Genomic DNA, 16,571 nt, shown 5'->3' with positions numbered 1-16,571 from the left:
CAATCAATCAATAAAAATAAACAAATGTGTAATACAGCCAAACAATCAATCAATAAATAAGCAAATGTATAATACAGCCAATCAATCAATCAATAAAAATAAACAAATGTGTAATACAGCCAAACAATCAATCAATAAAAATAAACAAATGTGTAATACAGCCAAACAATCAATCAATAAAAATAAACAAATGTGTAATACAGCCAAACAATCAATCAATAAATAAGCAAATGTATAATACAGCCAATCAATCAATCAATAAAAATAAACAAATGTGTAATACAGCCAAACAATAAATAAATAAAAATAAACAAATGTATAATACAGCCAAACAATCAATCAATAAATAAAAATAAACAAATGTATAATACAGCCAATCAATAAATAAATAGAAATAATTAAACACATGTAAAATACAGCCAATCAATCAATTAATCAATAAATAAAAATAAATAAATGCATGTATAATAGAGCCTATCAATAAATCATCAATAAAAATAAACAAATGTATAATAGAGCCAAACAATCAATCAATAAAAATAAACAAATGTGTAATACAGCCAAACAATAAATAAATAAAAATAAACAAATGTATAATACAGCCAAACAATCAATCAATCAATCAATAAAAATAAACGTATAATACAGTCAAACAATCAATCAATAAAAATAAACAAATGTATAATACAGCCAAACAATCAATCAATCAATAAATAAAAATAAACAAATGTATAATACAGCCAATCAATAAATAAATAGAAATAATTAAACGCATGTAAAATACAGCCAATCAATCAATTAATCAATAAATAAAAAGAAATAAATGCATGTATAATACACCCTATCAATAAATCATCAATAAAAATAAACAAATGTATACAGTAATAGAGCCAAACAATCAATCAATAAATAAATAAACACATGTATTATACAGTCAATCAACCAATCAATAAATAAATAGAAATAATTAAACTCATGTATAATACAGCCAATCAATCAATAAATAAATAAATAAACACATGTATAATACAGCCAATCAATCAATCAATAAATAAAAAAATAAATGCATGTATAATAGAGGCAATCAATAAATCAATCAATAAAAATAAACAAATGTATAATACATCCAGACAATCAATTAATCAATCAATAAATAAATAAAAATAAACAAATGTATAATAGAGCCAAACAATCAATCAATAAATAAATAAACACATGTATTATACAGCCAATCAACCAATCAGTAAATAAATAAAAATAATTAAACTCATGTATAATACAGCCAATCAATCAATCAGCAAATTAATTAATTCATTCATTCATTAATACAGCCAATCAATCAATTAATCAATTTATAAATAAAAGTAATTAAATGTATATTTGCAGATTTCAAAATGAACTTAATGAGTACATCTAGAGGATGTATTGCTCGATAGCAATGGGCAGAAAAGACCCCCAGAGACACTTCTTAGCACACAGTGGTGTAATAAGCCTGCTGTTAAAAGTGCTCCAAGAGAGCGCCTCCTGAAGGGGATGGAGGGGATTTTTCATGATGACATCCAATTCTGGCATCATCATCTTTTCCAGAACAGCTTCAAATTGTGTCCAGGGTTCACCCTGTGATGGAGCAGGCTTTCTTGATACGTTTGTTCAGGTTTTATGCTTCTTTTGAGCTCATGTTGTTTCCGCAGGAGATCACAGTGTAGAACACCACACTGGCTTGACTTGTAGAACTTTGACTTGTAGAACATCTCCAGCAGCTTGCCGCACACATCCAAAGATCCGAGTCTCCTTAGAAAGTCCATTCTGCTGTGGTCTTGCTTGTCCAGTGCCACCGTGTTGTCAGACCAGTCTAATTTCTTGCTTATGTAAAGCCCTAGGTAAACTGTATTTCTGCACTATTTCCATGTTAACAACTTCCCCTGCCCACCTCCCCTTCCCCCAGCAACGAAATGGTGACTGGTTTCAGAGGCTCTGTGACACACAGGACGTCCACCACCCCATCTTTACTATATGTAAAGTTACCATACTGTATATTGTCCATGCAGTACAAGACAATGTCCCCCACAACCTTCCTCTACCCTGACTCATCTCCATTAGTAGTGCAGTCAATGATGGAGGAGTCATCTGAGAACTGCTGTAAGTAGCAAGTGCTGCTATTGCACTGAAAGTCTGTTGTGTAGAAGGTAAACAGGAAGGATGACAGGATAGGTCCCTGAGGTGCTCCAGTGTCACACACCACCATTTCTGACACACAGTCCCTCAGGTAGCCCATGATCCAGGAGAATGTAAGGGCATCAAAATGCAAAGCCTTGAGCTTTTTCCCCAGCAGACAAGGCACAATGATGTTAAATGCACTGGAAAAATCGAAGAACATTATTGTGACTGTGGTACCGGCTTTGTCCAAGTTGGAGTAGACTCTGTGGAGCATGTAGATAAGAGCATCCTCCTCACCTATATGTGTCTGATAGGCAGACTGCAGGGGATTGAGATGTTCTCAAACCAGGGGCCATAGCTCTTTTAGCTGTTTTAGAAAACAAACATCTGAATTGATGTAAGCTGGTCCAATTTGAGGTAGAAGTACATAACAAACAAGAACAGTTGCATCATATATTTGAACTATTTAAACATGTGCTTCAATTTAAATGTTTAAAGTCTAAATATTCCCAATTGTAATAGAAATGTGTAATGATTCATGCTCTGATATGGCTAGATCTTTAGTAGAGAATCAAAAAATCAAGAAGAACATCCTAGTAGTTCACGATCCATGCCACCAGGTATGAATCTACTCCCATCTCTGTCAGCTTGTCCCTAAGGAGCAGAGGTTGGATGGTGTTGAAAGCACTAGAGAAGTCCAGAAACATAATTCTTACAGCACCACTGCCTCTGTTCAAGTGGGAGAGGGATCGGTGTAGCATATAGATGATGGCATCCTCCGCTCCCACCTTCTCCTGATATGTGAACTGCAGAGGGTCGAGGGCGTGTTGAACCTGTGGCCTCAGGTGGTGAAGCACCAGCCGCTCCATGGTCTTCATCACAAGTGACGTCAGAGCAACAGGCCGGAAGTCATTCAGCTCACTAGGACGTGATATCTTTGTGACTGGGGTGATGCAAGATGTTTTCCAAAGCTTCGGGACTCTCCCCTGTTCCAGGCTCAGGTTGAAGATGCGCTGTAGAGGACTCCCCAGCTCCAATGCACAGGCCTTCAGCAGTTGTGGCGATAGTCCATCTGGACCCGCTGCTTTGCTGGCACGTTTTATATAAACATTAGAAACCATTTCTTCTTGCAGAGAACAGTAGACATGTGGAATAAGTTACACACAGTAATGTAAGAGTACTACGTTTAGATCTATTTGCTTAGCAGACATTTTTATTTAAAGCGACTTAAAAAAGAGGTCAGCATAATTGAGTAAACATAAGTCTGGGGGACTGTTTGGGAACAAGTGTTACAGGACAAGGGTGAATTTGTGAATTTCCCATTGGGATTAATAAAGTATCTATCTATCTATCTATCTATCTATCTATCTATCTATCTATCTATCTATCTATCTATCTATCTATCTATCTATCTATTATATAGGCCTTTCATATCTATCTATCTATCTATCTATCTATCTATCTATCTATCTATCTATCTATCTATCTATCTATCTATCTATCTATCTATCTATCTATCTATCTATCTATCTACAAAAGTGACTGTCACAAGTGAAGAGCAATTTCTAAGTGACAAAAACCAAACAGCTAATATCAGACAGAAATTCACCAAACAAGAGAGTCTTCAAACACTTTTTAAACACACTGAGGATGTTGGAATTCCAAATGGAGGTGGGCAGCTCATTTCACTAGCTAGGAGCTCATGAGGAGAGGCTGACATTTAGGCTTCAGACAACCAGGCGAGCCATAAATATATAGCTACATTTTTTAAAGTCACAACTGTATCTTATTTTTTTAAATATTTTGTCATTGCAGTATCTGTGACAAGTAATATGCCACTATTAGTACGGGCACACATAAGCGCTGGACATGCACACTACCATTTCAATCACTTGTACTGTCTACTGAGGATCTTTTTTGCTGACAAGAGTTTTATTGAATGTGTAAAACAGAAAATGCTGTATACAAAATGTACAAGTTGAATTAACTACTCTCAGGATAAATCTGAAGCAGTAAATTAATCTGTACTTAAAATTGTACAGAAAATTTCTGCTTGTTTTAAGGAAGGATGACATGTAAGAGAGAGTTTCTTAGGGCAGGACAGACGACATTGTGATATTATGGTATTCTCTGATCCATCCATTGTCACAAACTCGACAAAGAGCCATAGCAAGGTTTGAGGCAGCCACCCGTATATTGTCTCCTGGCTGCAAAGTTGAAAAACTGATAGCACTGATGTGCACAAATCGGAGTCCAAAACAGAACTGAGGGAATAGGGAAAAGGTGGCGGCTTTTAAAGGCCAATAAAGGAAATGACATCAGGGGGGTCAGGACCGGAAGGGTCTTCATCCATAGGCTCGGGCCCGGAAATTACATCAGAGGGGCTGGAACCGGAAAGCTCTTCATCCATAGGCTCAGACCCGGAAGTGACGTCAAAGGGTTCGGAACCAGAATTGATGTCACCAGGACCAGGTTGAATTTCCCGTGGATGGTCTGCAGAAAAGCGAAGAAAAGGGTCAGTGCACTCTGCCATCTCCTGGTCTGGTTCGGAATTACTGTCATTCAAGCCCTTTAGCTACCTCCCATGCACATGTGTGTGACACCATTTTCTAAAAACCAGTTATCCAGTACAGGATCAACTGGAACCTATCCCAGCAATCAATTTGTGCAGGCAGAAACCAGCTCTGGAAAGGGTGCCTACCCATCACAGTGTGAAAACACACACATACACGGGCCAAAGCAGAATCAACAATTCATGTAATGTGCATGTCTTTGAACTATGGGAGGAAACCAGAGCAAGCCCACATGGACCACATGTCAAATCTACACAGGGAGCACCTGAAGTGTGACCTCCAGACTGTGAAGCAGCAGTGCTACCACTGTATTATTGATTATTAACATATTTATGATAGATAGATAGATAGATAGATAGATAGATAGATAGATAGATAGATAGATAGATAGATAGATAGATAGATAGATAGATAGATAGAGTGCATCCGAAAAGTATTCACAGCGCATCACTTTTTCCACATTTTGTTATGTTACAGCCTTATTCCAAAATGGATTAAATTCATTTTTTCCTCAGAATTCTACACACAACACCCCATAATGACAACATGAAAAAAGTTTACTTGAGGTTTTTGCAAATTTATTAAAAATAAAAAAACTGAGAAATCCCATGTACATTAGTATTCACTGTCTTTGCTTAATACTTTGTCGATGCACCTTTGGCAGCAATTACAGCCTCAAGTCTTGTTGAATATGATGCCACAAGCTTGGCACATCTATCCTTGGCCAGTTTCGTCCATTCCTCTTTGCAGCACCTCTCAAGCTCCATCAGGTTGGATGGGAAGCGTCAGTGCACAGCCATTTTAAGATCTCTCCAGAGATGTTCAATCAGATTCAAGTCTGGGCTCTGGCTGGGCCACTCAAGGACATTCACAGAGTTGTCCTGAAGCCACTCCTTTGATATCTTGGCTGTGTGCTTAGGGTCGTTGTCCTGCTGAAAGATGAACCGTCGCCCCAGTCTGAGGTCAAGAGCGCTCTGGAGCAGGTTTTCATCCAGGATGTCTCTGTACATTGCTGCAGTCATCTTTCCCTTTATCCTGACTAGTCTCCCAGTCCCTGCCGCTGAAAAACATCCCCACAGCATGATGCTGCCACCACCATGCTTCACTGTAGGGATGGTATTGGCCTGGTGATGAGTGGTGCCTGGTTTCCTCCAAACGTGAGTTCAATCTTTGTCTCATCAGACCAGAGAATTTTCTTTCTCATGGTCTGAGAGTCCTTCAGGTGCCTTTTGGCAAACTCCAGGTGGGCTGCCATGTGCCTTTTACTAAGGAGTGGCTTCCTTCTGGCCACTCTACCATTCAGGCCTGATTGGTGGATTGCTGCAGAGATGGTTGTCCTTCTGGGAGGTTCTCCTCTCTCCACAGAGGACCTCTGGAGCTCTGACAGAGTGACCATCGGGTTCTTGGTCACCTCCCTGACTAAGGCCCTTCTCCCCTGATCGCTCAGTTTAGATGGCCGGCCAGCTCTAGGAAGAGTCCTGGTGGTTTTGAACTTCTTCCACTTACGGATGATGGAGGCCACTGTGCTCATTGGGACCTTCAAAGCAGCAGAAATTTTTCTGTAACCTTCCCCAGATTTGTGCCTCGAGACAATCCTGTCTCGGAGGTCTACAGACAATTCCTTTGACTTCATGCTTGGTTTGTGCTCTGACATGAACTGTCAACTGTGGGACCTTATATAGACAGGTGTGTGCCTTTCCAAATCATGTCCAGTCAACTGAATTTACCACAGGTGGACTCCAATGAAGCTGCAGAAACATCTCAAGGATGATCAGGGGAAACAGGATGCACCTGAGCTCAATTTTGAGCTTCATGGCAAAGGCTGTGAATACTTATGTACATGTGCTTTCTCAGTTTTTTTATTTTTAATAAGTTTGCAAAAATCTCAAGTAAACTTTTTTCATGTTGTCATTATGGGGTGTTGTGTGTAGAATTCTGAGGAAAAAAATGAATTTAATCCATTTTGGAATAAGGCTGTAACATAACAAAATGTGGAAAAAGTGATGCGCTGTGAATACTTTTCGGATGCACTGTAGATAGATAGATAGATAGATAGATAGATAGATAGATAGATAGATAGATAGATAGATAGATAGATAGATAGATAGATAGATACTTTATTTGTCTCCAAGGAGAAATTAAAACTTTGCAGAAGCTCAAGAAGAATATAATTATTATAACAAACCACGACCTCCCAAATACACACAAGAACTCCTGGCTTGAATAGTAAGAGGGCTGCTGCCGTCTGAAAACAGGCTTGTAGGTGACAGTAAGATGTGGTCAGACCTGCCCAATTGTGCCAGTTTTATGTTTAAATATTCTAATAAATACATTTTTATTACTTGGAATAAACACTGTAATCTCGCCAATGTATCCCATCTTTGTTGGATGTAGATAAATCAGAGGAACACACACCAGCATGACTGAAAAGCAAGTAGATGAAAAAGAAAGAAAACTTCTGACTTGGCTGTTGCAGTCACAGTTAGACATTATGCTGACTTATTGCTATTACTTACTTTAATAACATAATGCATCTTTTGAGGTCCTCAGGCCACCCATTTAAGAGGTACACATGAAGAGTCTGATTTGAGATTTGACGCCACGCACAGGTGGCATCAACAGATGCCAAACTAGGGACTTTCAAATTTCATGCGGTGAGGTTTTGAGAAAAATTAAGGTTATGGGGATTGTAACAAGATGAATAGACCAAGGGAAGCCAGAAGGAATAATGGGGTACCAGCCGGGCTACTGTGTTAAATTGGCTTAAGCAAAACAACAAAAGTAAAAAAGAAAAAAGATAGTGCTCCTGGCATAAACAAGTTCAGCTCCAGGAAAAACTTCAGGGACTCTGTCCTTGATGAAGGAACAGTTAAAATGCGACAACACCTTCTGGGGACCATCTGTTGTTTTTAACGTCGGAGTACAGAAGGGGTGGAGCTACTATGGGCACTGTGGGCAGGACTAGGCTTACTCCTTGGGTGTTTGCTTGGAACTATGGGCAAAAGAGAAGATACAATTAGTGCCAGTGCCCCCTCTCATCTTGGAGTGGTATCACTTAACTCATCAGAGACCCAAAGGTGGACTACAGGGGCACATGCGCGACTGGTTATTATTCTTACTTTCATAAGCTAATCAACATGCTACACATTAACAGTCACCAGTGCCTTGTTTAGTGAGTATAATAACCTTACCTTTAGGCGAGCAGACATTGATGAGCATGTTGTAATAGGCTGAAGATTATTTAGGTGGATTAATTCGGAAAGATAAAATAAATTTATATAAACTGGATGATCTGGTTCTCTAATGGACTCTGTAATTTTAAAACTAAAGGTAATTCCACCCGTTGTAAAAATGCCTACTTTTGTTTCAAATTTATCTTTTCAATCTAAAATGCTGGTAAAATATGATTTAAACAGTTGCTTTTTATGGAGCAGCTGAAAGGACTGACCTGTCAAGACAAAATGGACACTCTTCTTGTTAATAGCTCCTATTAAATAATAAGCTTTTGACCCGTAGGCAACCCAGACTCCAGTGTTTACCCAGTACCAGTGCTATATATGGCACTAACAAGCTAACAGCCTGGCCTTTCAAGTGGGCCATTAAGCACACAAGCCTGTTGACATTAGTCCGGGTCTCATACTGAACAAATACATGTGCAAGTGTTTGCTGAATTGCTGGTGTCATTAAAGCAGATCACTTGGCGCTTTTTAAACCATTTTTTGGTTTAGACTTGATACATGAAGTCAAAGCCAAGCACGTTTTTTTCACTCTAAACAAGCCTGAGCCTTAATTCTTCTTATATTGCAGCTCTTAGTCTCCTTCTCATCAGCGTCTCTCTTCTATTCAGCCTGTCCCATAATCTGCCCTGAGTGGCCGTTCTTTCTGGTTTTAATCATTTCTGTCATAATCCTTTATCAGGAAATGTGTTGCTAATCCATTTCAAGCAAACAAATGGAATTTTTTTGTTCACTTTTGTATGCATTTATTCAGCCTTTGTGTTTGTTTCTAAATATTTGTCAAGCTATAAATAATCTCTCTAATAACAATATTAGCATTTATATTACATTTGTAAAATAAATGTGGGTTAAATGAATACTGGTGTATTTAGAACAGAATCCCTTTTTTGTGTTAATGAAAATTTGCAGGTAAGCTTAAACAGAAGTAGAAAGGGGATGGTAAGATGATTTGTCGGGCTCCACGGATGGCGCTTTTACTTTTGTATAATTGTGAATGCTTACTAGTCATTATGTAAAATTTATTAAACTCTTCAGTTTGGGGAAAGTAAAATTAACACATTATTGTCAAATCACCTTAATTCAGTTCAGGGTTGTGGGTATTGTAGTCTATCCTGGTGAAATCTGATGCAAGGCAGGAACCATACTTGTCGAGGGTGTCAGACCATTGCAGGGCCCACTCATACACTCATATGGGGTCAGTTTAGAATCACCCAACATGCTAAGCTGCAGTTCTTCAGAATGTAGGGGGACAATTGTAGTAGCCAGTATTATGCCAGGAGACTAACAAGAATATTCGATAAGTAACCGGGACAAAAAGGCATAACCAAAAACTGAAAAAATAGTTGAAACCAGGAAGGGCACTGAAGCCAAAACACAAAATAAAAACCCGAGTCAAAAATTAGAGAATGACTTGAAAGACAGAAGAGTAACGAATTTAAGGCACAAAAAGGATGTATTATGAATCCGTAAACTCGGATAGGAAGTGAATCTTTCACTGAGCTTTTAAACCCATTCTGTCATTGACAAAGCTCACGACTTCTGAGACCACAACCCTAATAATGTGTGATGAATTCCTAGTGACAGGAACAGAAATTGGCGATGAGAGTTTACAAACAAAATGGCAGTGAAAATGGCCCAGATAGTTTTACGGAATAAAAATTAAGCCACATATCTTAAAATGGATCTTTAAAATGAGGTAGGACAACTATACTACCCAGGATTGTGCTTACAGACTAGAAAGAATATTTGATAAGTAATGGGGAGAAAAGGGCATAATTAAAAACTGAAAAAATAGTTGAAACCTGGAAGGACATCGAAGCCAAAACACAAAATAAAAACCCAAGTCAAAAATTAGAGAATGACTTGAAAGACAGAAGAGTAATGAATTTAAGGCACAAAAAGGTTGCATTATGAATCCATAAACTCGGAAAGGAAGTGAATCTTTAACTGAGCTTTTAAACCCATTCTGTCATTGCCAAAGCTCACAACTTCTGAGACCACAGCCCTAATAATGCGTGATGAATTCCTAGAGACAGGAGCAGAAACTGGTGATGAGAGTTTACAAACAAAATGGCCGTGAAAATTACCGAAGTAGTTTTATGGAATCAAAATTAAGCCACATCTCTTAAAATGGATCTTTAGAATGAGGTAGGACAAACTATAGTACTCCGTATTATTACTAGCAGACTAGCAAGAATATTTGATAAGTAATGGGGAGAAAAAAGCGTAATGAGACACTGAAAAAAATAGTTGAAATCAATAAGGACACCACACTGTTACTGAAGCCAAAACGTGAGACAAAAATCTGAGTCAAAAATTAGAAAATGACTTGAAAGACAGAAGACTAAAAAATTTTAAGGAACAAAATGGTTGTATTTTGAATCCGTGAACTCGGATAGAAAGTGATATCTTTTACTGAGCTTTTAAACTCATTGCATTGTTCATAAAGGCTACGACTTCTGAGACCACAGCCCTAATAATGCGTGATGAATTTCTAGTGACAGGATCATAAACTGCCGATGAGTTCACAAACAAAATGGCTGTGAAAATGGCCCAAATAGTTTTATGGAATCAAAATTAAGCCACATATCTTAAAGCAGATCTTTAGAATGAGGGAGGACAAGTGTAGGACCCAGTATTGTGCTAACAGAGTAGCCAGAATACTTGATAAGTAATGGGTAGAAAAAGGCGTAACCTGAAAAACTGAAAAAACTAGTTGAAATCAGTAAGGACACCGCACTGTTACTGAAGCCAAAACGTGAGACAAAAATCAAAGTCAAACATTACAGCATGACTTGAAAGACAAAAGAGTATAAAGAATTTTAAATCACAAAAATGTTGTATTTTGAATCCGTAAATTTGGATAGGAAGGGAATTTTTAAACCCATTCTATAATTAGTAAGGGCACCGTACTGGTCCGTGTACTTTTTGGTATTTGAAATTTTGTTTCAGAAAATATATATATATTTATTTCTTTTTCGTTTTTAAAAGTTTAGTTAAGTTTCAAAGTAAAACAGTTCACATGTAAAAGAAAATAAAAATAGCAAAAAAAAGGAAAAATTATAATAAGAAAAAATTTAGTTCTAAGCTTAATCTTGTTACATCTTAAATCGTTACTAATCTCTTTTAATTTCTGAACCATTTCAAAGCGGTCAGAAAACTGTATGCTTATCCCATTTCTAACTGAAAATGGGTCTTTCAAGTCCCTGTTTACTTGGACCTGTTCTAAACACAACTGAGCTTATATAATTTAAAAAAGAAAACAAGACACTTATTTGATTTTCAAGTTAAAAGGGAAAAATGAAAAACGTAAAACAATTACTTTTTTCTTTTGTTCTTTCACACATCAGAAAAGAAAAATGCGAAAAACGAGAATGAGAAGGGTCCATGTACTTTTTGGTATTTGAAATTTCATTTTAGAAGCAAAAATGAAAAAACAAAAATGAAAGGAATTTTCAGATTTTGATTTTTGATCAAAGAATGAAATGATGGAAAATAAGGTATTTTTTAATTCTGTGGTAGCAAATAACAGTGATAAACTTAAAATTACACATACTTTTCTCGATTTATTTGTGATTCAAATAATGAAAGTGTAATAGCTCAAAAACAACAAAACAGACGCATTTTCATTGTCTGAAACCGGAGGTACTTCTTCTTCTGTGCGATTTTTGATACCACGTACGAACAGTCCTCCTCCTCATAACACATTGACCGACGACCTTGAAGTTACACTACATGGCATCAGTAGAGGATGGATCATTACATTGTTTTTCGGAACAGTAAAAGAGTGACACTCCGGGACGAGGACATAACTGCAGAAAAACTGAGTTGCATCTTTCAGGTAAAAATACAAGCTTTGCAAACTTTGCTTCATTGATGTGGCAGTTCTTTTATGAACGTTATTGTTATTACTTACTGTGAAACAGCTAACATTTGGCGATTTCATTTACTAACACTAAGTCTGGCAATTTTTATAGTGCTAGCATTTTGAATGGTTGCTCATTGACTTTTACCGGCTACTATAGCGAGTAATCGTTTCGAATATTAACAGTGCGCACAAGTGTAACACGTTAGGAGAGCAACGTGATTTACAGAAAGTTTTCTTAACATGTGCTACACTTGTCAATGATCAACCATTCACACATTTACACACATTCAAAATGCTAGCACTACAAAATTTGCCAGGCTTAGTGTTAGTAAATGAAATCACCAAATGTTAGCTGTTTCATAGTAAGTAACAACAACAACGTTCATAAAAGAACTGCTACATCAATGAAGCAAAGTTTGCAAAGCTTGTATTTTTACCTGAAAGATGCGACTGTTTTTCTACAGTCATGTCCTCGTCCCGGAGTGAACATTGAAATGTTCTTTTAATTCTGAAAAACAACATAATGGTCCATCCCCTGCTGATGCCATGCAGTGAAACTTCAAGGCCGTTGGTCAATGAGTTGTGAGGAGAACTGTTCGCACGTGTCATCAAAAATCGCGCAGAAGAAGAAGTACCTCTGGTTTCAGACAATGAAAATGCGTCTTTTTTGTTGTTTTTGAGCTATTACACTTTCATTATTTGAATCACAAATAAATCGAGAAAAGTATGTGTAATTTTAAGTTTATGACTGCTATTTGTTACCACAGAATTAAAAAATACCTTATTTTCCATCATTTTATTCTTTAATCAAAAATCAAAATCTGAAAATTCCTTTCATTTTCATTTTTTCGTTTTTGCTTCTAAAATTAAATTTCAAATACCAAAAAGTACACGGACCTCTCTGACACACATTTGGAGATAGTGGTGACAAACTTCAAGGCCGTCGATCGATGTGTTGTGAGGGTCCGTGTACTTTTTGGTATTTGAAATTGCATTTTAGAAGCAAAAATGAAAAAACGAAAATGAAAGGAATGTTCAGATTTTGATTTTTGATCAAAGAATAAAATGAGGGAAAATAAGGTATTTTTTTAATTCTGTGGTAACAAATAGCAGTCATAAACTTAAAATTACACAACTTTTCTCGATTTATTTGCGATTCAAATAATGAATGTGTTATAGCTCAAAAAAACCAAAATTGACGCATTTTCGTTGTCTGAAACCGGAGGTACTTCTTCTTCTGTGCGATTTTTGATACCACGTACGAACAGTCCTCCTCCTCACAACACATCGACTGACGGCCTTGAGTTACACTGCATGGCATCAGCAGAGGATGGACCATTACGTTGTTTTTCGGAACAGTAAAAGAGTGACACTCCGGGACGAGGACATAACTGCAGAAAAATGTGTCGCATCTTTCAGGTAAAAATACAAGCTTTGCAAACTTGGCTTCATTGATGTGGCAGTTCTTTTATGAACGTTAATGTTGTTACTTACTGTGAAGCAGCTAACATTTGGTGATTTCATTTACTAACACTAAATCTGGCAATTTTTATAGTGCTAGCATTTTGAATGTGTGTAAATGTGTGAATGGATTCTCATTGACAAGTATAACACATGTTAAGAAAACTTTCTGTAAATTACGTTGCTCTCCTAACATGCGTTACATTTGTGCGCACTGTTAATACTCGAAATGTTTACTGTATAGTAGCCGGTAAAAGTCAATAAGCAACCATTCAAAATGCTAGCACTATAAAAATTGCCAGACTTAGTGTTAGTAAATGAAATCACCAAATTTTATCAGTTTCACAGTAAGTAATAACAATAACATTCATAAAAGAACTGCCACATCAATGAAGCAAAGTTCGCAAAGCTTGTATTTTTACCTGAAAGATGCGACTCATTTTTCTGCAGTTATGTCCTCGTCCCGGAGTGTCACTCTTTTACTGTTCCGAAAAAACAACGTAATGTGAGATGGTTGTGGCGAGCGCCCTCTTCTACGCGGTGGTCTGCTGGGGAGGCAGCATTAAGAAGAAAGATGCCTCACGCCTGGACAAACTGGTGAGGAAGGCAAGCTCTATTGTTGGCATGGAGCTGGACAGTTTGACATCTGTGGCAGAGAGACGGGCGCTCAGCAGGCTCCTATCAATTATGGAAAATCCACTGCATCCACTGAACAGGATCATCTCCAGACAGAGGAGCAGCTTCAGCGACAGACTGCTGTCACTGTCCTGCTCCACTGACAGATTGAGGAGATCGTTCCTCCCCCAAACTATCCGACTTTTCAAATCCCCCCTTGGGGGGGTAAACGTTAACATTATATAAAGTTATTGTTTGTTTTTACCTGCATTATTATCAATCTTTAATTTAATATTGTTTTTTTGTATCAGTAAGGTGCTGCTGGAGTATGTGAATTTCCCCTTGAGATTAATAAAGTATCTATCTATCTATCTATCTATCTATCTATCTATCTATCTATCTATCTATCTATCTATCTATCTATCTATCTAATGATCCATCCTCTGCTGATGCCATGCAGTGTACCTTCAAGGCCGTCGGTCGATGTGTTGTGAGGAGGAGGGCTGTTCGCACGTGTCATCAAAAATCACGCAGAAGAAGAAGTACTACTGGTTTCAGACAACAAAAATGCATCTGTTTTGTTGTTTTGAGCTATTACACTTTCATTATTTGAATTACAAATGAATCCAGAAAAGTATCTGTAATTTTAAGTTTATGACTGCTATTTGTTACCATAGAATTAAAAAATACCTTATTTTCCCTCATTTTATTCTTTAAGCAAAAATCAAAATGTGAAAATTCTTTTCATTTTCGTTTTTTCGTTTTTGCTTCTAAAATAAAATTTCAAATACCAAAAAGTACACGGACCCGTCACTGAAGCCAAAATGTAAGACAAAAATCAAAGTTAGACATTACAGCATGACTTGAAAGCCAAAAGAGTAAAGAATTTTAGACACATAAAGGTTGTATTTTGAATCCGTAACCTTGGATAGAATGTGAGTCTTTTGCTGAACTTTTAAACCCATTGTGTTGTTGTCAAATTGTCACGATTTCTGAGGACACAGCCCTAACAATATGTGATAAATAACTAGTGACAAGTGCACAAACTAGCGGTGAGCGTAATTAAACAAAATGGCAGATAAAATCAAAATGAAGCCACCTATCTTAAAATTGACATTTAATTCAGATTATAAGGTATTAAAAGAAAAAAAAACATTTGGAGGACAACATAATCAGAAACAAGGAGAACATCAGCAGTATTCAGTCCATCTGACTGAAGCCAGGACATATGATTTGTGAAACAGGAGCACTTACCATTTTGCTACTCAGGTTTAGGAAGACAAAAAACACAAAATGGTTTGTTATCCTTTGAATTGCTTCACTGCTTTTTGAAGACAACATGGTATTGTTGGCTTCTTCGGGCTGTGAAGTCCAGCATGCATTGGGATGGTTCGCAACCAAGCGTGAAGCAGCAGGGATGAGGAGCAGCACCAACTCCAAATATTTGTCCTTGGTCCTCAGTAGATAAAAGTTGGACTGTCCCCACCGAGTGGAGGAATTTAAGTAGCTATGGGTCTTGTTCACGAGAAAGAGGAAAAGTGATGGAGAGATCAACAGACAGATTAGGATGATGAGTGCAGTTATGCAGTCAATATACTGAACCATATTGGTGAAGAAGGAGCTGAGCCAGAAGGCAAACCAGTCGATCTACGTCCCTAAACTCACCCATGGCCATTAGCTTTGGGTAATGATTGAAAGGACAAGTTTGCACGTACATGCGATCCAAAAGGAGCTTTCTCCATAGGGTGACTGGGATTTCATTTAGGGTGAGAAGGCCTCCAGGATGTCTCCCTGTAGAGGTTTTTCAGGCACAACCAGATGGGAGGAGAGTCCAGAGAAGATCCAGAGCTCACTGAGAGGATTATGGCTTGGAAACACCTTGGGATCTCACAATATTATTTTAAAAGTGTGACTGAGGAAAGGGATGTATGGGCCTCAATGTTAAGACTGACCCGGTCCTCGATAAGTGCTGAAAAATAAAGGAATCAAAAAAAAAAATAATTCAGGTAGTTCTTATTTGCTGATCTCCTTCAGAGATAGGAATCAGTAGATGAAAAACAATAACACACAGAAAGTCATTAATGGGGAAGCATAGAATGGCCAAGGCCAGAATAAGGAATCACGGTGAAAGAAACAGGAATAACAACAGAATTGCCACGGCGGCACCTTTTTGCTTCTTCTGCCAATAACCAAAACAAATGGTTTGAAAAGGTTCTTCGATCCAAAACACAGACACCTAAAACAGTCTTTAAATTAGATGTCAGAATGAAGCATGATGATGTGGTAGCAAAGGCATGTATCAACCATCAACAATCTGGCCATAGCAAAAACAAACAGACCGACAGTGTCTGCAAAGACTGTGCGTGATTTCACAACCACAATGAAAAATATTTTACCATTGGTAAAATCAAACATATATAAAAAAGGGAAAAAATAAGGAAATTTTGAAACAAAGGCAAGAGCACATAGAGTATTGAGAGTCCTATAACACCATGAATGCAACACAGATGATTCATTCACAAATATTTATTTGCTAAATTAAATCCATCATTTTTTTCATTATTTCTGGTTAAACTTGAGACTTCATATTTCTTTCCTTTGATACCATAAATCAGAAGCTTTCTCCAGGTGAAAAGAATTCTCTTAAAAAATACAAAAAAA

General features: G+C 37.3%; 1 protein-coding gene across 3 annotated transcripts in view; it reads left to right on the top strand.

Moving 5' to 3' along the window:
- The window catches only part of robo1 (roundabout, axon guidance receptor, homolog 1 (Drosophila)), a 1,485,956-nt gene that overhangs the window by 714,723 nt on the left and 754,662 nt on the right, over positions 1-16,571 (top strand). The gene's annotated exons all lie outside the window — the stretch shown is intronic.

This window comes from Erpetoichthys calabaricus, chromosome 4, assembly GCF_900747795.2.
Source record: "Erpetoichthys calabaricus chromosome 4, fErpCal1.3, whole genome shotgun sequence".
NCBI lineage: Eukaryota > Metazoa > Chordata > Cladistia > Polypteriformes > Polypteridae > Erpetoichthys > Erpetoichthys calabaricus.
The sequence above is the reverse complement of the archived record's forward strand: the minus strand, read 5'-3'. Positions and strand labels throughout refer to the sequence as shown.